Consider the following 24000-nt stretch of genomic DNA (forward strand, 5'->3'; position numbering starts at 1 on the left):
AGATTTTATTCGTTTTTTAGGGCTTGAAACAATGGTCCAAAGCCATACAGTGTTTTATTTAGGTGGTTTTTGTAGAAGTTTTTCACGTGTTGTTGGTGTTAGTTGAGTGAGATTCCCTGAATGTGCGAGGAATTTGATTAAAAGGGGGAAAGGGTATTGAAAATGACCCAATGGCTGCTTCAAAAATAATTTGCAGACATTTTTGTGGGTCCACTAATGACAGTTAGACCAAATTTCTCATTGTTAAAAGCAATGTAGAGTGAATTTCTACTTGAAAAAGTTGCTTTGCTGAGACGTTTACCAAAATGGCTGACTTTCTCTTCATTCTTTGATATGGGTTTTTGAGGCTTTTTTGTGGGTCTACCAATGCTAGACATGCCTACCAATTTTCATATTGCTGAATTAAATGTGCTTTGGGGGCTGAATTTTCAAAAGTTGCCTAACTATTCTACTTGTTTGGCAAGGGTCCTAAATAGCCATCTTTGACAGAAAGTGGCCGACTTTCTTTACATTTTCTGATATAGGTTCTTGAGACTTTTTTGTAGGTCTGCCCATTCTAGACATGCCTACCAATTCTCATATTGCTGAATTAAACGTGCTCCAGGGGCTGAATTTTCAAAAGTTGCCTAACTATTCTACTTGTTTGGCAAGGGTCCTAAAATGGCCATCTTTGACAGAAAGTGGTCGACTTTCTTTACCTTTTATGATATGGGTTCTTGAGACTTTTTTTGTAGGTCTACCCATTCTAGACATGCCTACCAAATTTCTTGTTCCTGAGTAAATTCTGCTTCAGGGGCTGAATTTTCAAAAAGTTGCCAACTAACCTACTTGTTTGGCAATGGACCTAAAATGGCCAGGCCAAATTTGACAGAAAATGGCCGACTTTTTTTACATTTCCCAATATGGGTTCTTGAGACTTTTTTGTAGGTCTACCCATTCTAGACATGCCTGCCAATTTTCATATTACTGAATTAAATGTGCTTTGGGGGCTGAATTTTCAAAAACTTGCCTAACTAATCTACTTGTTTGGCATGGGTCCTAAAATGGCCATCTTTGACAGAAAGTGGCCGACTTTCTTTCCATTTTACGATATGGGTTCTTGAGACTTTTTTGTAGGTCTACCCATGTTAGACATCCCTACCAAATTTCCTCTTTCTGAGTTAAACGTGCTTCAGGGGCTGAATTTTCAAAAAGTTGCCAAACATATCTACTTGTTTGGCAAGGGCCCTAAAATAGCCAGGCAAACTTTGACAGAAAATGGCTGACTTTCTCTACATTTTAAGATATGGGTTCTTGAGACTTTTTTGTGGCTCTACCCATGCTAGACATACCTACCAAATTTCTTGTTCCTGAGTAAATTCTGCTCCAGGGGCTGAATTTTAAAAAACTTGCCTTAACTAATCTACTTGTCTGGCAATGACCCTAAAATGGCCAGGCCAACTTTGACAGAATATGGACGACTCCCTCTTCATTTCCCAATATGGGTTCTTGAGACTTTTTTGTAGGTCTACCCGTTCTAGACATGCCTACCAATTTTCATATTGCTGAATTAAATGTGCTTTGGGGGCTGAATTTTCAAAAAGTTGCCAAACTAATCTACTTGTCTGGCAATGACCCTAAAATGGCCTGGCCAACTTTGACAGAAAATGGCCGACTTTCTTTACATTTTCTGATATAGGTTCTTGAGACTTTTTTGTGGCTCTACCCATGATAGACATACCTACCAAATTTCTTGTTCCTGAGTAAATTCTGCTTCAAGGGCTGAATTTTAAAAAACTTGCCTTAACTAATCTACTTGTCTGGCAATGACCCTAAAATGGCCAGGCCAACTTTGACAGAAAATGGCCGACTCCCTTTTCATTTCCCAATATGGGTTCTTGAGACTTTTTTGTAGGTTTACCCGTTCTAGACATGCCTACCAATTTTCATATTGCTGAATTAAATGTGCTTTGGGGGCTGAATTTTCAAAAAGTTGCCAAACTAATCTACTAGTCTGGCAATGACCCTAAAATGGCCTGGCCAACTTTGACAGAAAATGGCTGACTTTCTTTACATTTCCCAATATGGGTTCTTGAGACTTTTTTGTGGCTCTACCCATTCCAGAGATACCTACCAAATTTCTTGTTCCTGAGTAAATTCTGCTTCAGGGGCTGAATTTTCAAAAAGTTGCCAACTAACCTACTTGTTTGGCAATGGACCTAAAATGGCCAGGCCAACTTTGACAGAAAATGGCTGACTTTCTTTACATTTCCCAATATGGGTTCTTGAGACTTTTTTGTGGCTCTACCCATTCCAGACATACCTACCAAATTTCCTGTTCCTGACTTAAACATACTTCAGGGGCTGAATTTTTTTAAAAGTTCGCTCACTTTCGTTCATTCATTCATTTGCCCCTCCCACTTACAATAGATAGGACGCCTCCCACTGTCAATAACAACCGGCAAGCTTACTTTTTTTGCCCATAAATAGACTGGTACATCTAATTGAGACCCGCCAGAGTTTGCCATAGCCTAATGAAGAAAAAAAATGGAAAAAAAACGAAGCCGCTATGCTATCATGGCCGACGGCGGCATCAGAAGAGGCTCTTCATGTCCAATTATTGCGGAGGTGAGCTCGGTATTCAATCGGCTCGGGCTTAAGTGATGACACCGAGCGATTAGAGCGCTGTTAAATACCTGCGCTAATGAGCCAATTAGCCCTATTGACATCGGCGGCCGCCTCTGAGGTGAAGCGAACGAGTGTTGCCGGCGCCCGCTAATCACAGGCGATAACGCCGCTTAGCCTTCAAACGCTAATCCTGACTCGCGGGCTGCCGCAGTGATTTTTCTCTGTACCCACGCTGAGGAACTTCACGCTCTATTCGCCACTTCCTGCTCACTTGGAACTTTGCGCCGTAAATCGCTACCGACGACATTCACTTTCCAAATGTTTTTTTTTTACCCGTTATTGTACCTAGAGGGAAAATTGGCGGTCTAAAATCCATAAAAGAGACGCTAATGTGACCTAAAGTGAATAAAGAAGCCATGTTATAAGGGAATTTAGGTTTGTGGGGGTGCTGGAGCCAACTTTGAATGGACATAAGGCACTTTGGATTGGTTGTCGGTCCATTGCAGGATACAATAGGACACATTTGGACTAATTAATCTGTAGGATTTATGTTTTTGGAATAAGGGAGGAAACTGGAATACCCATGGAAAACCCACACATGCAAACACCATAAGGGAAGGTTCGAACCCACTGGGTATTGAACTATTGGTCTCTGAACTGTGAGGCAGATGTATGAACCACTTACCTAGCTTGTGGCCCTGTCAAGTGTTAACATTTTTTTATGAAAATGAAATATTTGCCACCCATCATTAAGCCGCCTCCCCCTCTCTGGTCTGGCCACCCCTGATAGTATTTTTCTAGCTCCGCCCCCGGCCAAAGTGAACAACATTCTGTTGAATTTTGGGCCAATCTATGATTTATTGTTTGGCTTATTTACATTAGATTTTAAGATCATAATTGTAAGATTTTAATTTCGTGACATTACAATATTTCTCTAGCTCTTAACCGGAAATACTATTGTCTGATTTTTATGGTTCAGACAGATTATTTGAGCAATTAATCATAAAATATTTGCAAATATCTGCTTTGGTAATTTATAATATTAATGAGAGTTCTTATTTTTTGGGTTCTAATGCACATTTATAGTTAAAATGGTTAGACTGGGGTAATAAAACAGTAAAAAAATATATATATGTCCCGACAGATTGACTATCTGGGTACATTGCTTGCTGACACGCTATATTTATATAGTGAAAAAGCCAAATACACATGTCCGTGTTATTCTTAAAGCATGACAATATTAGCAATCAAAAATGACGTTTTCATCTGCCAAAAACAACCAAAAAAACCCAAATATCGCAGAAAAAAAAACTAAAATATGGCATCCAAAAAACAACCCAAAAAACCCATCAAATATAGCATTCCAAAAACACCCAAAAATCCACCAAATATGGCATCCAAAAAACAACCCAAAAAACCCAAATATGTCATCCAAAAAACAACCCAAAAACCCCACCAAATACGATCCGATTTAGAGCCAAAAAGGGTAAAATTAGATCAGTTTTACCAAAAAAATCACTTAAAAAAACACATACAAAAGTTGTTATACATGTACACAATTTGAAATGATCAAAATACATATAAAACACTTTAAAAAAAACTTATGCGTTTTTTCAGATTTTTTTTGTTGCAGTTGACATTTCCACCAAATTTCCTCATGATTGGACGGGATTGGTCGCTTAAATTTGTCAAAATACAAATCTTTAAATAAGTCTCCTACTAACATAACCACATTCCTATTCAGTTTTTCCTCCGCCATTTTGTATCTTCTCTTGCGCTTTTCCACCAAATTTAGCGTCGATTAGAAAATGCATTGCCAAGGGCTGAATTTTCCCCCAAAAAACATTCCCCGAATCATCAAACGATGATAAATCTTAACGCCTTCGCCTAAAACACGACAGTTCGATTGACACGAGCCGACTTGAATCTTCACTTTGGAATCCTCGTTAATTTCTAAAAGTTGAACGATTACAGAGAGAAGAAAAACGTTGGAAAGTTTCCAAACAAACCGCCAAAGAAGAAAAAAATTCCACATTGACGCGCATCTTTCAAACAAACAAGCGCCAGTCGTTAATAGGCTATTATTAAACGACAATAAAATGGTGTCTACACCACGACTGAAAGCTTGGGAAACTCTGTGTAATTCCCTGTAATTTTATAACTCTATTTTTATTTATTTTTTATTGTCGAGACAGTGTTGAGTGGCAAAAGTACTCGCGCTCTAATCTTTCCTGTCCCCGTTTTTTGTTGTTTTTTTAATTTACAACCCACGGATACTGTAGTATAGTAAAAATGTATTTTCTTTGAATTAAATGCTATAGAAATACTTCACTCAAATATAATAATACTAATAATAACAATATATACTGAATAATACTGAATTGAAAATTATTTTTGATAAGGCCATAGAAAATAGGCAAAAAATATATAACTACTATACAGTTGTATACTTTTTTTCATACTTTTTTCATAGTTTTTTGACTATTTTTTTCGTACCTTAAAAATTTTGTAAGTAGAACAGTTCTTTATATGTAAATTTTCTCATTTGTTCCACAATCCTCACACAACTACAGTCAGGGTCCCAATTTTGTATGAAATATGTGGAAAAACAAACAAAAATTAGAGAAAATGATAAGAAATTTATTTATTAATGTCTTTAAATGAATAACAACGATACAAAATCTGTTGAAACTGGATTTTTTTAAGCATGATATGCACATTTTGCCGTTAACGCCGTCCATTTTGTAGTACATTTTAGACTTTTAAGTGTACTGTGTGTGTGTGTGTGTGTGGAAATATGTTCCGTGTTGCATTTGTATGGTTTTTAATCGTCTAATAAGGGGAATTGTAATCATTATTAAGGGCAGCATTTAGCCGAGGTGGACAGATATGTAAGTAAGAATCTTGAAACATGGATAGTGGTTGTTGTGAGACAGCCAATGAGAGCCCAGAAGTGAGAATTAATGCATATGTGACAATATTTTCAAAAGAAAATAACGGATAAGGAAATGCATTTACTTTTTTTGATTTCGTAACTTGAATCTAAACAAAACCGGGCAAAAAAGTGTTTATAATGAGCTTCAATGGGAGAAAAATTGATTAAAAATATGAGTAAATATGAGCAAACCAAATAACACTAAACACTAAATCCAAAGCTAACGAGTTGAAGTAAACACAAAGAAATCCAGTCAAAAAAGCTCATTATAAACTCATTTCTATCCATTTATGTCCATAAACGTGCAATATATTTGTTCTGGGAGGGCTGGCAGCGTTTAAAATCTCCTAATTCCAAGGAATTGGACGTCAATCGTCGTCAATGCTTCTAAAAAATGACTTTATTCTTTGGAGTAGAAAGTCAGGATCGCATTGCTTTGCGTTGTCGCCCTCCTGTGGACACAAATGGTAATTCAGGAGCATCTTGAGAGCAAAACAAACAAGAGGCACATTGAAATGAGCAGCTGTTGTCCGCAATGATGAAAAACAGCGAGAATTTCTAATGATTTGGAATGGCTTTCAAGTGCATGCTCCTATTCTCATTTGGAATCCCACGAGGAAGAAAAAAAAATAAATAAAACACGTGAGGAAGGAAAGACGAAGCGAAAACATTCATTTCTTTTTTTATTTTAAATGCAGATTCGGTGCTTATGATAAAAGTTTTGTTGGAGTTGCGCGAGAAAAACATGGAAACTTGGCGATTTTTTTTCTTAAGGGGAAAATATGGAAAAACAGTCACTTTTTATCAAAATCAGTTTGACATTTTTTAATATTTGGGAATGCTTTTCATCATATTTTTCCTGTTAAGTGATACAATTAAATTATTTTTGCTTCCAAATCAAATCATACATTTTTAGGGTAGTGTTGAGCTTTTAGTGAATATGAAATAAAGCTTCCTATTCAGATTTTAATATATTTATCGTTAAAACGTTTTATTTTAATGCAATTAAAAACAACATATATGATCCCATCATAAATGCATTGTTATTTCTTATAATTAGCAGATTTTGAATAGTTTTCCTTAAAATCATACAGAGGACACTCTTTTTCCTGAGTTAATATCACCCAAAATACATATTTTTAACCAAAGTGACGTTTACAGACGTCTATCAATATTTAGCGTTGTTATTTTTGCGTTAAACTCTTATTTTTTTCTCTTCTGGCTCTCGCTGGAAACACCTGCAAACTGTCAATCATCCACGCACGCGCACGCCTGACGTTGACACGTAAAACATTAATTTAATATGTGCTTTCACACTAAAACATAACAATAATGAGCCCCAAATAACTAAAAAAAGCTATAGAAGGACACGCACATGCTTTTCTATTACCACGTGAAACCTTCGCGTGCCATCGCCCCGTCCAGTAAATATGATAATCGAATTTTTACAAATTCAACATTTCAACGCGCAGCTGTTTTAAACTCCCAGTTGAACTACTTCGGCTTAGTTGCCACCCTTTGATACTCTTGTCTTAAAAGTCCCCAGCCGGATTCCATTTATCTTTATTAAATCATTTTTTATAATCCAATTTATTTCCATTTCCGCGTTCATGTTAGGTTGGAATGTCTACTTTCCGGGCGTTCGTAAACGTAGCGCGTTCGCGTTCGAAAGGGGTCTGGTTGTCTTTTTTGAGGTGGTTTTACGAGCATTTTGGGGGGCTTGGGGGTGTTTTGGGGGGGTGTTTGATGCTTGTTGTTGCATGTGCGTCACCGCAAAGTGGGGCAAGCCGCTGTACAGCTGGCGAATGATCGATTTGCGGAGATTGGGGGGCTGCGGGGGGCGGTGCTCTGGTGGTATACCTGCCGCCGCCCCTCGCGTGCCACCACTCCGCTCTCCTCCTTCCTCGCATCATCACCCTCCGCCGCATCCGCGAACTTGAAAAAAAATAGACCCCTAAAAAGGCATCGGTAGTACTTTACTCGCTTCTTTTTGCGTCTTTTTTGCGTCTTTTTTACGCCACTGTGGAACTTTTGATGGCAAACGAGAAGTCGAGCCGCTGTTGACTTGACAGGTACGTTCGGCTTTCACTTTTTTTAATTTTATTAATTTTTTTATTTGCTTAATTTATATTTTTTTGGGGTGGCGTATAGTAGTAAGAAGTGTTTTTTTTTCAAGGATATAACGCAGGAGGGGAAGGAAAAAAAGACCTTGGTTTTCACTTAAAAAAAATAAAAAGCCACATGGAAGCAAAGTGGTTTTTTGAGTTGAATATTTCATAAAGAGAGAAAATTGGAATTAAAAAGTTAAGAGCATGTGAGCTTTTAATGGGAAATGTAAACGCCGGCTTTTATTTAGCACGCTTTCGTGTTTTAGTTGAATGAATATGAGGGAAAAAAGGGCAACTAAGGAGAACACACACACACTTGTATGATTATTAAAAGATATGTATTTAAGATTTTATTTTTTTGGTGATGAATGGGGTTTTTAATGACACTTTTGCAACTTGTTCTATGGAAGATTTTCATATTTTTGTCAATAGACGGAGATTTTATGATGTCAAGATTTGCTTAAAGTTGAGAAAATTGGAGGAGGTTTGGATATTAAATCATATTTAATAGATATGAGGTGTTTATATGGGATGGAAATTAAATGAAGTTGAATTTTGCAGTAAAATGACGGGTGGATTGATACTTAAGTGACCCGTTCGGATGGATTTGAGTTATGAAAAATGAATATTTGTCGATTTTGAACGCTTCGGGACGGGTGAGATTTTTGGTCATAAACATAATGCAAAAATGATTATCTTTTGGCAATAAGATTTCATTGACGACGATATAAATGACTGAATATTAACAGCTTCTCCTTTTTAAATAGAAATAAAAGATTGTATGCATATATAAATATATTAAAAAAGACACTATCTCTATAAAATAGACTCAAAACCATAAGAAATTAGAAAATATTTGATATTAAAATGCTAAAAAACCTTAGGTAACAAAAATAAATATTTCTAATAAAAACAAAAAATATATTTGTATTTTTCCCTTATATTTTTCATGTTAATTTTTAAATAAGTACTTTTTTTGTTTAAATATAAAGTTAAAAAGTCAGTTTTAAAAAGCATTTAAATCTAAAAAATAAGTTTATGAAAAGGCTAAAAAAATGGATTTTGACATTTTCAACATCTGAATATCTACCAAAAATATTTAATTAATATGATCCTACTTAGTAGTCACAATATCCGAACTCCAACTACGGCAGGACATTAATTAAAAATACTTTTGACTCCTCTTAAAAACACATTATATACAATATAAACCCATTTTAACATGCGTCTTACAGTAGTAAAACGATAGAGCACACCAAAATTAATTAAAATAAAGCAAAATACTTTTTTTTGTCTTACATAACCACACTGTGAGGAAAAAAATCATATCCCAATGATAATTAACATGATTAAACTTCACCCGTGATCAATTTTTCGGCATTTTTCAGCATTTTTTGGGCATTTTTGGCGTTTTTGGGGCATTTTTTGGCAAGTTTACATTAAAATCAGCAACCGCACCTGTCACAAAATATCATTAATCACTAACATTCGGATGTATATCGTGTTACGGTATCTCAAATGCATATTTCTGCCTTTTTCTATTCAGGACATTCTATTATATTTAACTTTTCTATATTTTTTGAGTCATTTAAGACCTTTTCTAATGACCAAAAATGCAATTGCAGTTGTAAAATGGACAAAAAAATCTTAAAGTAGTTCTCATTACTGTTATTCATCCTCATATTTAGACAGAAATAACCCCCAAAAAAATGAAGCCTGAAAAAGAAAAATGATAAGAACCAAAAAACGACAAACGCAAGCGTCCAATTCTTTTTTTACGTCTGACGGGAATTAAAAAAAATAAACGTGTAAACGCGCAAATGAAACATTTTATGGCCTCAAATCCAAAATGTCCAATTGAATAACTAACCTTCCATTTACATAAAACAGAGCAAATGTATTTGATGGAAAAAAAGCGTCCGCTTTCTTTTTTTTACGGAAACGGATGCGCGGGTTTGTGTTTTCATAAGACGACGCCCACCACTTTCTTCTCCGCTGGGTAGTGTCATGCTAGTTTAGTTTTTTTGACCCCGCGGGGCCAATTAGTCGCGAGGCGGTGTCGTTTAATTTTTTTTTTGTGGGTTATTGTCTGCGAGGAAACAAAAGCTAGCGTTCAAATTGCTTCAAAATGTCAACAATCGGGTAAAAAAATGGAAAGAAATGGAGGATATTTTTGAGTTTTGACCTTTGACCTTTTGCCAGTTTGACTTTTGACCTCCATGTTTTGTAGATGGACTTATTGAGTTACTTGATCAGAGTCGGGAGTTTTTGTCTTCATATCTGGCAACCTCGGCCAATTGCTCCCCTTATTAATGATTGGAATTTCCTGTAATAAGCGATTAAAAAATAAAAAATATGTATAAAAATGTATAGTCACAACATGGCACATATTTACTCACATTGAGCACACTTCTCATCTCATTTTCTGAACCACTTCATCCTCACTAGGGTCATAGTAGGAGGCAGAGTACACTCTAAATCGGTCAGTGTTCAGCCAATCGTAGGACACAAGGAGACAAATGACCAATCACTCATAGCTAGGGGCAATTTAGAGTGTCCAATCAGCCTACCATGCATGTTTTTGAAATGTGGGAGGAAACTGGAGTACCCAGAAAAAACCTACACAGAAAAGTCCAAATCTGGATTTGAACCCAAATCCCTTCACTGCGAGTCCCTTACGCTAACCACTCAAACACACTTAAATGTCAAATATATTCTCTAAAATAGCATTTTACTGTAATTCCTAATTTTGCTAAATATAATGATATCATACATGTCAACCCTGGCCATGGATTTGAACCCAAATCCCCCCCCACTGCGAGGCAAATGCGGTCACCACTCATCCACCGTGCACACTTGATGTCTAGAATTTTCTCTAAAGTAGCATTTTACTCAAATTCCTAATTTTTCCAAATTTTATGATATCATACCTGGCAACCTCAGCCAATTGCTCCCCTTATTATTGAGTCAAATTCCCATTTTTAAGTGATAAAAACGTACAAATGCAATTTGGCACATTTTTTTACTCACAAAGGGCGCACTTAAAAGTCTAAAATTTTCTACAAAATGGACCGGGAGCCCAATCAGTTGGTGCACTAAATTAAAGATTCTGTAGATGTCGCTGTATGACGCTGACAGTTTGAGTATCCGAATACATTGCTTGCTGACACACTATATTTATACAGCGAAAAGTCAGAAGTGATTGACATATCATGTTTAAGACATTAGCAGTCGATAAAGACGTTTTCATTTGCTACCAATGACCAGGATGATCTGGATTTGAGCCAAATTGGGTAAAACGAGATCAGTTTTACAAAAAAAACGTACTTGGAAATACTTTTTTGTTGATTCCATTTTAAGATTTTGTCGTATGTTGTTCGAAAATTCTTGCAATATTGGTCGTTCTCCTTCAGGAAAATCTTGAGTTTTTGTGAGCTGAAGCAGAACCAATTTTCCTATCAAATGGCCTAACCCGCTTTTTTATTTGTAGTCTTGTTGAAATGATTTTGTTGGCGTGCTACTAATTGAAATGCCTGGAAAAATTCTCATTGCTAAGTTAAACAACAAGATATCTTTTGATTTGTTTTTAATGAAATAAACGCCAAGCACGATCAAACGCTCTAAAAGCCGTCTCTTCAAATGCGCTTCCTATTTAGCTTTAGTCATGGCTTTTTTGGGGGCTTTTTTATTGTCATGATTGACTGATCTACTAAAAGAAAATGAAGCTGAACGTTTATCCAAAAAGGTTTTTGTTGATTTTCTCCCTGGAATGACCCAAAACGACCCTTTAAAAAAAAAAGTCGCATATTTTCAGTTTATTTTTGTAAATGCTGTCTTGAGATTTTTTTGGTGCGTTTTTTTGTGCATTGACCCGTCGTCCAATTTTTACTCTACAAAAATAAACTGGCATCCATCTTTTTTGTGGGTCTTCCAATGAATGACATAGCTACCAAAATTTTACATGACGGAGTGAAACTGCCGCCCGGCTTCCAAAAAAAAAAAAAAAAAACCCAAATTTTGCATCCAAAAAATAACCAAAAAAACCCAAATATGGCATCCAAAAAACAACCCAAAAAAACCCCAAAATATGGCACCCAAAAAACAACCAAAAAAAACTCCAAACATGACATCCAAAAAACAACCAAGAGAAAACCCAAATATGGCATCCAAAAAACAACCAAAATAAACCCCAAATATGGCATCCAAAAAACACCCAAAAACCCACCAAATATGACATCCAAAAAACAACCCAAATACGGCATCCAAAAAACACCCAAAAAACCAACCAAATATGACATCCAAAAAACAACCCAATAATGGCATCCAAAAAACAATCAAAAAAACCTAAATATGGCATCCAAAAAACAACCAAAATAAAACAAATATGGCATCAAAAAAAAAAACAACCAAAATAAACCCCAAACATGGCATCCAAAAAACAAACAAAAAAAAAAACACAAATATGGCAACCAAAAACCAACCAAAACCCCCCCAAATATGACATCCAAAAAACAACCCAAATATGGCATCCAAAAAACAACCCAAATATGGCATCCAAAAAACAACCAAAATAAACCCCAAATATGGAATCCAAAAAACAAAAAAAACAAAAAAAAACAAATATGGCATCAAAAAAACCCAAATATGACATCCAAAAAACAACCAAAAAACCCCAAATATAGCATCCATTTTTATCATCTTAACTTTTTTGTGGGTCCACTCACAACTGAAGGTCCTTCTAACCCATTTTTTTGTCACCGCATTGATTATTATCAACTTCTTATCTGCAAGTGAAAGCGATAGACGACCAATCCGCCAAAAAGAACTGGTCGCCAATATCCCCGTCGAGGCATCCAATGAGTCAAACATCTATTCTTTCTTTTCGAGGAATGATATCTAGACTAAAAGCATTAATTGCAGTCTTTAAACGTCTGGATGTTGATGGTAGGTTTGCGTGGCAAAGTGTCCAATTATACCTGCGGTAGGTACCCGGCTAAATACCTGTTTAGACCAGTTTTACGAGACTGTCGCCAGTAAAGAAGGGACTTTTGTCTACCACACACACTTTTGGGATTCCACCTTCCATTTTACGATTGGAATCAAATGATTCATGCATAGTTTATTTTGCTTTGATTTTATTCATTTATTTTTTTGATGCGTGTTGAGGCAAGTTAAAATGCCCACGTTTCAAAAGTTATACAAAAAACGAGCCCCCATACTTTCTTAATCATAACAAAATACTTTAAATTATCTATATATACATATATATTAAACTTAAATTTAAACCAAAAAAAAAAAAAAATCGCTCAAATTTTTAAAGGGTCAATTTTAACCCAAAATTCAACCAACTTATTTTGTCAAAATTAAAAAATTTAAAAAACCTAAGGAAATATATATATTTTTTTGACAGAATACATTAAAAGAATACAAGATAAATGTTTTTAAGTGAGAAAAATGCCAAAAAAACCCAGTGGAAAAGAAATGTCAGATTTTTTTAATAGATTTTCAATGTGTCAATTTGACAATTAGGTTTAAGTTTATTTTCTATTTTTTTTTTAAAGTTTTAATTAATCACACACTGTTGTTGATCCTTATTGCTCATCTATGCTTATTTTTGCCCATTTTTTTGGGGTCAAAATGTGTTTAAATGTGCCAATCAAAGTTTGGTAATGTATTTTTTTAGCATAGTGAAAACAAAATACATTCATCCAAAAACGTTTAATATTTTCATTGATTTTTAAATGGGTCATTTTTTCGACTATTAGTGTGTTTTTTCCCATTTTTTTAGGTCAATTTTACCCAAAATAGGGTTTAAAGCTTATTTTTTTGGCCTATTATTGTGCATTTTTTTACTTATTTTTGCAATGAGAGATATCAAATATTAAAAATGTCACTACTTGGCTGACATTATTACAATTTGACAGCCATTTTAGCTAAAAAAAAACCTTGACCACAATAAGCATGACCAAAAAATAGACAAAAAACTCAATTTCCCTTAAAACAATTAATACAATTAACAACCCAAAATCCAACACTAGTCCTCCCATTTCCAACCATCCAATCTAACCTTAACATATCTTTCCTCCAAAATCCGCATACATTTTCACACAAAAACACCCTCCATTTTTCCCCTTCCATTCGCGGGTCCTCAAAAGGTTGCGTCGTCCTCGCGGGATAGATTAAAAAAAAACCCTCACAAAAGCAGAGTCCGTCATGTCGTTTCCGTCACGCTTTTTTTGTACGCCGTGACAAACCTCCCAAAAAATGCGTTTTTTATCTTCTTCTTCTTCTTCTCGCGGCGTAGCAAATAAAATTAAATACTTTAGTTTAAAGTCACGATTCAAATCACATTAGCTTAAGGCTTATTTTCCATTTTTTTTGCGCATTGTCCCGCCTTCTAACGCTTGTCTTGATCCCATCTGCGGAGGTTTTTGGGATTCCTTTTTTCTTGTTGTTTTTATGTTTGTTTGTTTGTTTGTTTTTGAGGAGGAGGGCGAGTTTTTTGCGGGAAAGAGATCGGCTTGTTAATACCCACCCACGTCCCGTTTTTTTTGTTTCTCGCCGGATGAGTGACGCGTCCTTTTGACGAGGGATTAAAAGCGGCAAAGGGAAAATACGCCGATAAAAGGCCGCCGCGTCTTTAAGTCGACACCCGCGTTCTTTTTGGACTTATTTGTCTTATTTTTTTTAACGTTTTGCTGTCAGCGTTTGGATTTTGTTACGCTTTCAATGGAGGCTAGGACGCTCTTTGTCCCGGTTTGACTCAAGAATTTGAGACATTTTTATTTCCTCGGGCGTCCAATCCATTTTGATGTCTCAAATGTCATCAATGACAAACTTTTCTGTCAAAAAAATGACCAATTTTTCCAAATTCTGTATTTTCTTTAGTTGTTTTGTACAAAATGTACGCACATTAGGACTTTCCAAAAGCATAAAAATGCCCTTTTTAAATTCCCAAACTATTTACCAAAAATCACTAAACAATTTCTCCGTTTTTGACTTCAACCGCTAAAAGTTTTCATACCAAATTTGATCTCAGTGTTGGGTAATTTAATCAATCTCCTTTCAAAAAGTCAACGAAATTAAGAGTTAGCTTGATAGCTAGCGTAGATGTTCATCCGCACGAAAAACAGCCCAAAAAATGAAGGTTGGTACATTGCTTGCTGACGTGCTATATTTAGATTGTGAAAACGCGGAAGTGATTCACGCATATCATGCATAAAGACATTTGCACGTTTTTGTTTGCTACCAATGACCGAGACGATCCGGATTAGAGCCAAAATCGGTACATTTAGATCGGTTTTACAAAAAACGTGCACAAAAAAATCTCAAAAATTGCCATACGGCGTACACTGTATAATATTCCAAAATGTCTTTTCCTGACTTCAAGTGAAATATAACAGAACGTGTCCACATCCGGATTAGATCCAAAATGGGTACATTGAGATCGGTTTTACAAAAAAATGTACAATAATTGCTATAAGGTGTACACCATTCAAAATGACTCAAAAATCTGGTAAGTTGCCAGGTATGCAATAAACATTTCCCATTCAAATATTCCAAAATGACTTTTCCTGACTTCAAGTGAAATATAACAGAACCTGACCAGATCTGGATTAGAGCCAAAATGTGTAAATTGATAAGTCTTACAAAAAAAATGTACAAAAATTGCTATATGGCGTACACCATTTAAAATGACCTAAAAATAAAGTATAAAATATGGTAAAAACCTGCATAAGTTGCCATGTATGCAATAAACAGTTCCCATTCAAATATTCCACCTCCAAAATGACTTTAAGTGAAATATAACAGAACCTTCCAAAATGGGTGAAAGTACAAAAATTGCTCCAAAAAACCATATAAAACATGGTAAAAAAAGTATAAGTTGCCAGGTATGCAATAAACAGTTCCCATTCAAATATTCCAGCTCCAAAATGACTTCAAGTGAAATATAACAGAACCTGCCAAAATGGGTGAAAGTACAAAAATTGCTCCAAAAAAACATATAAAACATGGTAAAAAAAAGTATAAGTTGCCAGGTATGCAATAAACAGTTCCCATTCAAATATTCCGCCTCCAAATGACTTCAAGTGAAATACTATAACAGAACCTACCAAAATGGGTAAAAGTACAAAAATTGCTATATGGTGTACACCATTTGAAATGACCAAAAAAAGTATAAAATATGGTACAAAAAATATGCATAAGTTGCCAGGTATGCAAAAAACAGTTCCCATTCAAATATTCCGCCTTCAAAATGACTTCAAGTGAAATATAACAGAACCTGCCAAAATGGGTGAAAGTACAAAAAATTGCTCCAAAAAAACATATAAAACATGGTAAAAAAAGTATAAGTTGCCAGGTATGCAATAAACAGTTCCCATTCAAGTATTCCACCTCCGAAATGACTTCAAGTGAAATATAACAGAACCTGCAAAAATGGGTAAAAGTACAAAAATGGCTCTTTGGCGTCCACCATTTGAAATTACCAAAAAAAAGTATAAAATATGGTACAAAAAATATTCATAAGTTGCCAGGCATGCAAAAAACAGTTCCCATTCAAATATTCCGCCTTCAAAATGACTTCAAGTGAAATATAACAGAACCTGCCAAAATGGGTGAAAGTACAAAAAATTGCTCCAAAAAAACATATAAAACATGGTAAAAAAAGTATAAGTTGCCAGGTATGCAATAAACAGTTCCCATTCAAGTATTCCACCTCCGAAATGACTTCAAGTGAAATATAACAGAACCTGCAAAAATGGGTAAAAGTACAAAAATGGCTCTTTGGCGTCCACCATTTGAAATTACCAAAAAAAAGTATAAAATATGGTACAAAAAATATTCATAAGTTGCCAGGCATGCAAAAAACAGTTCCCATTCAAATATTCCGCCTTCAAAATGACTTCAAGTGAAATATAACAGAACCTGCCAAAATGGGTGAAAGTACAAAAAATGCTCCAAAAAAACATATAAAACATGGTAAAAAAAAGTATAAGTTGCCAGGTATGCAATAAACAGTTCCCATTCAAATATTCCGCCTCCAAATGACTTCAAGTGAAATACTATAACAGAACCTACCAAAATGGGTAAAAGTACAAAAATTGCTATATGGCGTACACCATTTGAAATGACCAAAAAAAGCATAAAATATGGTACAAAAAAATATGCATAAGTTGCCAGGTATGCAAAAAACAGTTCCCATTCAAATATTCCACCTTCAAAATGACTTCAAGTGAAATATAACAGAACCTTCCAAAATGGGTGAAAGCACAACAAATTGCTCAAAAAAAAACATATAAAACATGGTAAAAAAAGTATAAGTTGCCAGGTATGCAATAAACAGTTCCCATTCAAATATTCCAGCTCCAAAATGACTTCAAGTGAAATACTATAACAGAACCTACCAAAATGGGTGAAAGTACAAAAAATTGCTCCAAAAAAAACATAAAACATGGTAAAAAAAGTATAAGTTGCCAAGTATGCAATAAACAGTTCCCATTCAAATATTCCAGCTCCAAAATCACTTCAAGTGAAATATAACAGAACCTGCCAAAATGGGTGAAAGTACAAAAAATTGCTCCAAAAAAACATATAAAACATGGTAAAAAAAGTATAAGTTGCCAGGTATGCAATAAACAGTTCCCATTCAAATATTCCACCTTCAAAATGACTTCAAGTGAAATATAACAGAACCTGCCAAAATGGGTGAAAGTACAAAAAATTGCTCAAAAAAAAACATATAAAACATGGTAAAAAAAAAGTATAAGTTGCCAGGTATGCAATAAACAGTTCCCATTCAAATATTCCACCTCCAAAATGACTTTAAGTGAAATATAACAGAACCTTCCAAAATGGGTGAAAGTACAAAAAATTGCTCCAAAAAAACATATAAAACATGGTAAAAAAAGTATAAGTTGCCAGGTATGCAATAAACAGTTCCCATTCAAATATTCCACCTCCAAAATGACTTTAAGTGAAATACTATATTCAATACTCTATCCGCGATATATCGTCAGGTCACGGGGCGCCACCGCCACTCGCCCCTTCCGTCTATTTCCGTCCGCCTCCCGCCATTTGAAAACAATTAAGCGCTTAAGAGCCGCCGCCGCCGCCGCCGTCGGCGTGTTCATTACACCTCTCCTTCATCGCCTCTCGCCGCCCACGCCGTTGAAGCGGACATTTGAAGAACGTAAGAAATCACCTTATTTCACCGCTAATTGAAAGCCGCGCTCGCCACGCCAAAAAAAAATGGAATAAAAGCCACCACTAATTGGATTTGTGAGAAGAGACGTTACGGAATATTTGCTCCACGGGGACGAGCCGTGTTCTCCGCGTTAAGTCGTTAATAAAACGGAGAAAAACGGCCACTCAAAACGGCCATGATTGACAACGTGGAATTGTCGATAAATATGAAATGATGACAATTATTACAAGTTTTATGTATGTTGCTTTCTTACTTGTGAAACCTGTCCGCCTACGTTTGAATAATACGCAAAAAAATTGTCAGTTTTTACAACAAGGGTGTCAAATGGGAGGTCCTCGGGCCAAAAGGGGGTCCAATCCGGCACCCTAGCGACTTTATAGCTCACTTATACTATATGTAAAAAAAAATTTTTGGTAGGGGAGTCACAAAACCATTTTTTTAGTGATTTGTGTGATTATGTGCACTTTGTTTCAATTCCTATTGGCCATCTGAGTTAAAACAGGCCTTCAATGGCAGCCAATGGGTTCATAGGGAACCAAGAAATGCCCAAAAATAGCCAAAAATTAGCAGGAACTGAAAATCAGACAACAAGAATCTCTTAAAATCCAGGTCAAAATTTAATGGGTGGTGTTTGAGTCATGAAAATTAGCCATCTTTCCTATATATATACAATATAATACTATATAAATTTGTTCATTAATATGGGAATGTATTGAAAAGTGTAAGATAGTACAAGTAAATGTCTTTTTTTTACCCAAAAATTTGGACAAAGCTGTCCAACATCAGTCATATAGGTTTTTGAAATAAATTATATATATATTTATATTTTCTAAATGTCGACTGAATTCTGAGCCTGCCAAATTTTATGACTTTTAACTTATTTTTGGTCATTTTTTTAGAAATGTTTTCATGCTTAGCATCTGTTTTTGTATTTTTTTTGTTGAATATATATTTTTTTTAAGTCTTTATGTTGTTTTTTTATAACTACAGAAGCTTAAGTTATAGATTTGGTGGCATAAGTCTGTTTTGTATTTGGGATATTTTAAGGATTAGCAAAATTAACGGATATATTTTTAATTGATGTTGGTTTTTGAGGTCAGAGGTCACAAGGCCAATTTAGTTTTGGATGCTTAGGTCATCTTTTTTAGAGTTGTCTAGTTTTTTTTCTATTAATATTTTATATTCAATCATTCTTCTTGGGTACCGCACTTCCTGACGAGGGTTGCGGGGGTGCTGGAGTCTATCCCAGCAATCTATGCACAGTAGAGCTGGTTGCCAGGTAATCTAGTTTTTTAAAAAAGCAATAATTATTTTTTTTAAATTTTTTTTCTGTTAAATACAAGCTATTTTTAATATTCTCAGTGTCATTGTCATGGGTTTTAATAGTTCTAAAATATCAACAAAAAATATTTTTGAGCATTAAACTCTTCTTTATCTTAAAACAAAACGGAAAAAAACGTCGTCTTACGTTCAGAACGACCCAATAAAGCTTTATCTGGTCTTATAATGCATAAACATACAAAAAAATCTGGCAAAATTGGCCTTATTTGTAAAGAAAACCCCAAAAACAGCAAAAAAATAAATAATAATGGCCGTATTTGCCACAAAAAGCCTTTTAAATGTCACTTATCGTCATTTTTTTGGTATACCTGGCCCTTTGCGGGATGGAAATATCCTATTTAGGAAAAGGAGGAGGTTGGGTGGAAAAAAAAAACCCGAAAAAAACTGAAAGGAAGAACAGACACTAATGGGAGAGGAGACTGGGATGATTATGGAAATTCAGGAGAGTTGGCTTAGCGCAAAGGAAGCATCTTTATTTAGAGGCTGAGTACACGTAGGTGTTTTAATGGAATGTCTTGGTGCTCACCCTTTGCCGCTAATGGGAATTAATACTATTATTTGCGATTACTAATACAAATTAGTCTGAGCGGTGGGCGACAGACTGGTGGCGGGGGTCTTTAGCGAAAATCGTCTTATTAGGAGCTGCTAACAATTTCATAATCCCACCATTAAAAAAATATGTATATATATATATATATAAAAAAACACATGAGAGTCCATTCATCCGCCAGACTGTGTTTTTGTAATTAAATAGAATTACTGGACATAATATTAGGTTTATAGTCAATTTTACTGAAAATGATGATTGTTATTATAATTATTATTGTTAAAATTGGGTTCTTGTCAATGGTTTTGACTATATTTACCACATTTGATATAGTTAGATTATTTGCTGTTGATTTTGGGTCATTTTCGAGCCACTTTTTGTTGATTTTAGCAAAAAAAAAAAATTCTCTCGTCCTATCCAAAGGTTTTTTTCTGGCATCTGTTTTTATCATTTTCATTAAAAAAAAAATACATTTTTTTAATTTTTTATTTTGGTAACGCTTTGACATATTAGCTTAATGTCAATTTACTTGTATCTCAAATCAAAATCTTAATACAAATGAATCTGTTTCCAACCCTTGAAAAAATACACCAAAAACAGGATATTGCAATGAAAAAATATATTTTATTTGTTTTAATTCACCAACTACTCCTAAAGTAACAAATACATATGTATTATATTATATACATGTTATGATCTTCAATACTAAAATGTGACATTAACGCACTAGTAACATAACATAAACATTAAATCTACCTTAAATGAACTTCGAACTTACTATACACACACTTAAAAATAAGTTTTAATCCTATTTTACACAAAATTTAAACCTTAAACTTCTCCATGCCTCTAAACTATGTTCATCCCAGTTCGTTTTTTAAAATAACCAAACCAGCTACAACTCGCTTTAAAAGGCTTTTATGGGTGTTTTTAAAAAAAATGACCATTTCCAAATTTAGCCAAAATATTCAAACTCCACCCCAACAATTCCAAATTCCCACAACCAGAATATTAACACCACCCTTCCCCATTTAAAACCACCCATTGTTCCCATAGCATTTTAGCTAACACAAGCTACCTCCAGTGACTTTTTGGCGTCACCAAAGCAATCCCCTCAAGCTCCCCCGAGCACGCAAAAGCGCGACATGTTAATTGATAATCAGCAGTGTTCTTCGCCCGTGCGTTCAGCGTAAATCCGCCGCCCTTCTGGATGTCAGATTTTTTTTTTGCATATTTTTTTTTCCCGTTCCTCGCCGCAGTCTCGTCGTTGCCAAGCCGGCTGGCTGGCGGCTTCGCCACCTGTTGGCCGTGCCAAGGCCTGGCAGGGGTTATCGACGCTCTCCGATGGCCCCCGACAATCACGGTGGCTGCTAGCGTCGTGCCACTGAAAAACTCAAATATTTTTGTTCTAATAATCTTTGTTTTGCCGTCAAAACTACGTGGTTTAATGCGGGTTGTAAATTTATAAATATGTTTTTATAAATCTATTAGTGATTACGTTGCACGATTCGAGGATTTAAACGTTTTTGGTGGAAATATACAAACATTGGTTGCACTTCCACGCTCATCCACTAGTAAGCAGCATTTAGCAAAATTCAACAAAAAGTCTCACAAACAGCTATATTTGTTTAAAGATGTCTTTTTGGGATTTAAATTCCCGCCTCAACAGACGTTTTAGTGGAAATAAACATATGGCTGCATTTTCATGCTCGTCCACTAGTTGGCAGAATTTAGCAAAATTTAACAAAATAAAGTCTCAAAAAATAAACAGCTATATTTGTTTGAAGATGTCATTTTGGGATTTAAAGCGTTAAGGCGTTTCTAGTGGAAATAAACAAAATGTGACTGCACTTCCACGCTTGTCCACTAGTAAGCAGCATTTAGCAAAATTTAACAAAACAAAGTCTCAAAAAAATAAATAGCTATATTTGTTTAAAAATGTATTTTGGGGGATTTTAAACTCCCGCTGCAACAGACGTTTTTAGTGGAAATAAACATATGGCTGCACTTCCAGGCTCGTCCACTAGTTGGCAGAATTTAGCAACATTTAACAAAACAAAGTCTCAAAAAATAAACAGCTATATTTGTTTAAAGATGTCATTTTGGGATTTAAACTCCTGCCTCAACAGGCATTTTGGGTGGAAATAAACATGTGGCTGCACTTCCATGCTTGTCCACTAGTAAGCAGCATTTAGCACAATTTAACAAAAAGTCAAAAAAACAGCTGTATTTGTTTAAAAATGTCATTTTGGGATTTAAACTCCTGCCTCAACAGGTGTTTTTGGTGGAAATAAACATATGGCTGCATTTCCACGCTCGTCCACTAGTTGACAGCAATTAGCAAACTAACAAAACAAGGTCTCAAAATAAATAAACAGCTATATTTGTCATTTTGGGCATTTTTGAGGACAAAGTTGCCATGTGATTTTTGTTTTTTTGTAACTTTCACCCCTGTAGCCAATTTCACTTGCTAACATGAAATTTGGTCGACATTTGTATCATGCGAAAACCCAAAAATACTCAAGAAAGTATGCAGTACATTTAAGCAGTAATTGTGGTCATTTTCAAGGACCAATTTCACCCAAATCTGTTTTACTTATTAATATTACTTATTTTTTGGTATTCATGTTTATCACGTGTAAATCTACCAAAAAGAAATACTTGTGTAAGTGGCTCAATTCAAAGGACAAACCAGATTAAAGCGTTTACTTTAGTTCTAATTATGGATTAACTCATTAACTGCCATTAGCTGCATTGAAAGATAATTTCCAGCCAAATTTAAAAGAAAAAAATAAACAAAAAAGTCACATTTTTCTTGTTTTCATTGAAGCCAAATGTTTATTTTAGGTAATTGTCGAATCACATGTCAAAATTGACCAAGTTTGCAATGAACAAATGGTTCAAACCGGTTTTAAAACAAATCCCGACATCATTAGTGATGCATTCATTAAACACGTGATATTAATTGTCACGCCGATGCAAATGTTAAAAAAAAATTCAAACTTTGACAACATGCTTCGTTTACATTGACTTAACACAGCCCCCAAAAATAGATCAAATCTAATTCATAAATGAGGATCGTTTTGGTCAATTTCTCAATTTTAATCCAATGTAAAATGTCATTAACATCAATATCATCCTAATTTTTGATATAGTATTGGACAACCAATTCAGGGTGTCCCACCACCTACTGGAATAGTCTCCAGCACCCCTCGCGAGCCCTGTGAGGATAAACGGCTCAGAAAATGAATAAAAAATGAACTCCCAGGTCTAATATTGGAAAATATTTGGGTAAAAAATGCTCACCCAATATCACATGCCTGGCAACTTATACGATTTTCCTGTATTTTATACGTTTTTTGATCATTTCATGTGGTGTATGCCGTATAAGAACTTTTGTGTAGGGTTTTTTAAGTACACTTTGTAGAAAATTTTAGGTTCTTAAGTGCGCCTTATGTGAGTAAATATGTGCTGCGTTTTTTTATTGCTTAATAATGGGAATCACAATTATAAGGGGAGCAATTGGCAGAGGTTGCCAGGTATGACATCATAAAATTCGGGTAAAATGACTTTTTTGGGGAGCATACCGTATTTTCACGACTATAAGGCGCATTGCATTATAAGGCACACACTAAATGAATGACATTTTTTCCATATATAAGGCGCACTGTATTATAGGCGCACTGTCTATTTTGGAGAAAATGTAAGACTTTTAAGTGCGCCTTATAGTGGTGAAAATACGGCAATTGCTATTGAATTCCAGGTATGAAGCACAGTCACCTCTAGAGCCAGCCATTGTTGATGTTTTTGTATAAAATCTTGCAGTGGGGGAGGAGCTATATGATGGAAGATTTTGTAAACAAAGATGGCATCTGCATATTTAACTGTATTGTTTCAGTTCAGGCGTTTGTTTTTTTAATATCCGACAGTGGTGGTTTTCGTTTTTGGTTTTCAGTTTTTTTTTCATATATAAGGCGCACTGGATTATTAGGCGCACTGTCTATTTTGAAGAACATTTAAGACTTTTAAGTGTGCCTTATAGTGGTGAAAATACAGTACATTGGGTAACTTAAGGGTTAATACATAGAAACACAATATGATTGATTAGCTTGTCTTCAACTAGTAGTTAGCATCATTTTTTAACTTGTTCCGTCTCAGGTGACTTTTTAAGTCGCAGTTTCACCTTCAATGTTTCCGTTCTCACGTTGGCGGGGATTTCCGCGCGGCCACTCGAACTTTTGAACTCACGGGGGTG

At 35.2% G+C, this 24000-nt stretch overlaps 1 protein-coding gene across 1 annotated transcript in view; it reads left to right on the forward strand.

The window, feature by feature from the left end:
- Nucleotides 1-7443: 7443 nt before the first annotated feature.
- satb1b (SATB homeobox 1b) overlaps nucleotides 7444-24000 on the forward strand; it is an 82968-nt gene continuing 66411 nt past the window's right edge. The window contains exon 1 of the mRNA XM_077721249.1: nucleotides 7444-7614. The gene's annotated coding sequence lies outside the window, so the exon portion shown is untranslated. The remainder of the gene's footprint in view (nucleotides 7615-24000) is intronic.

This window comes from Stigmatopora nigra, chromosome 7 (genome assembly GCF_051989575.1).
Source record: "Stigmatopora nigra isolate UIUO_SnigA chromosome 7, RoL_Snig_1.1, whole genome shotgun sequence".
Classification (NCBI taxonomy): Eukaryota; Metazoa; Chordata; class Actinopteri; order Syngnathiformes; family Syngnathidae; genus Stigmatopora; species Stigmatopora nigra.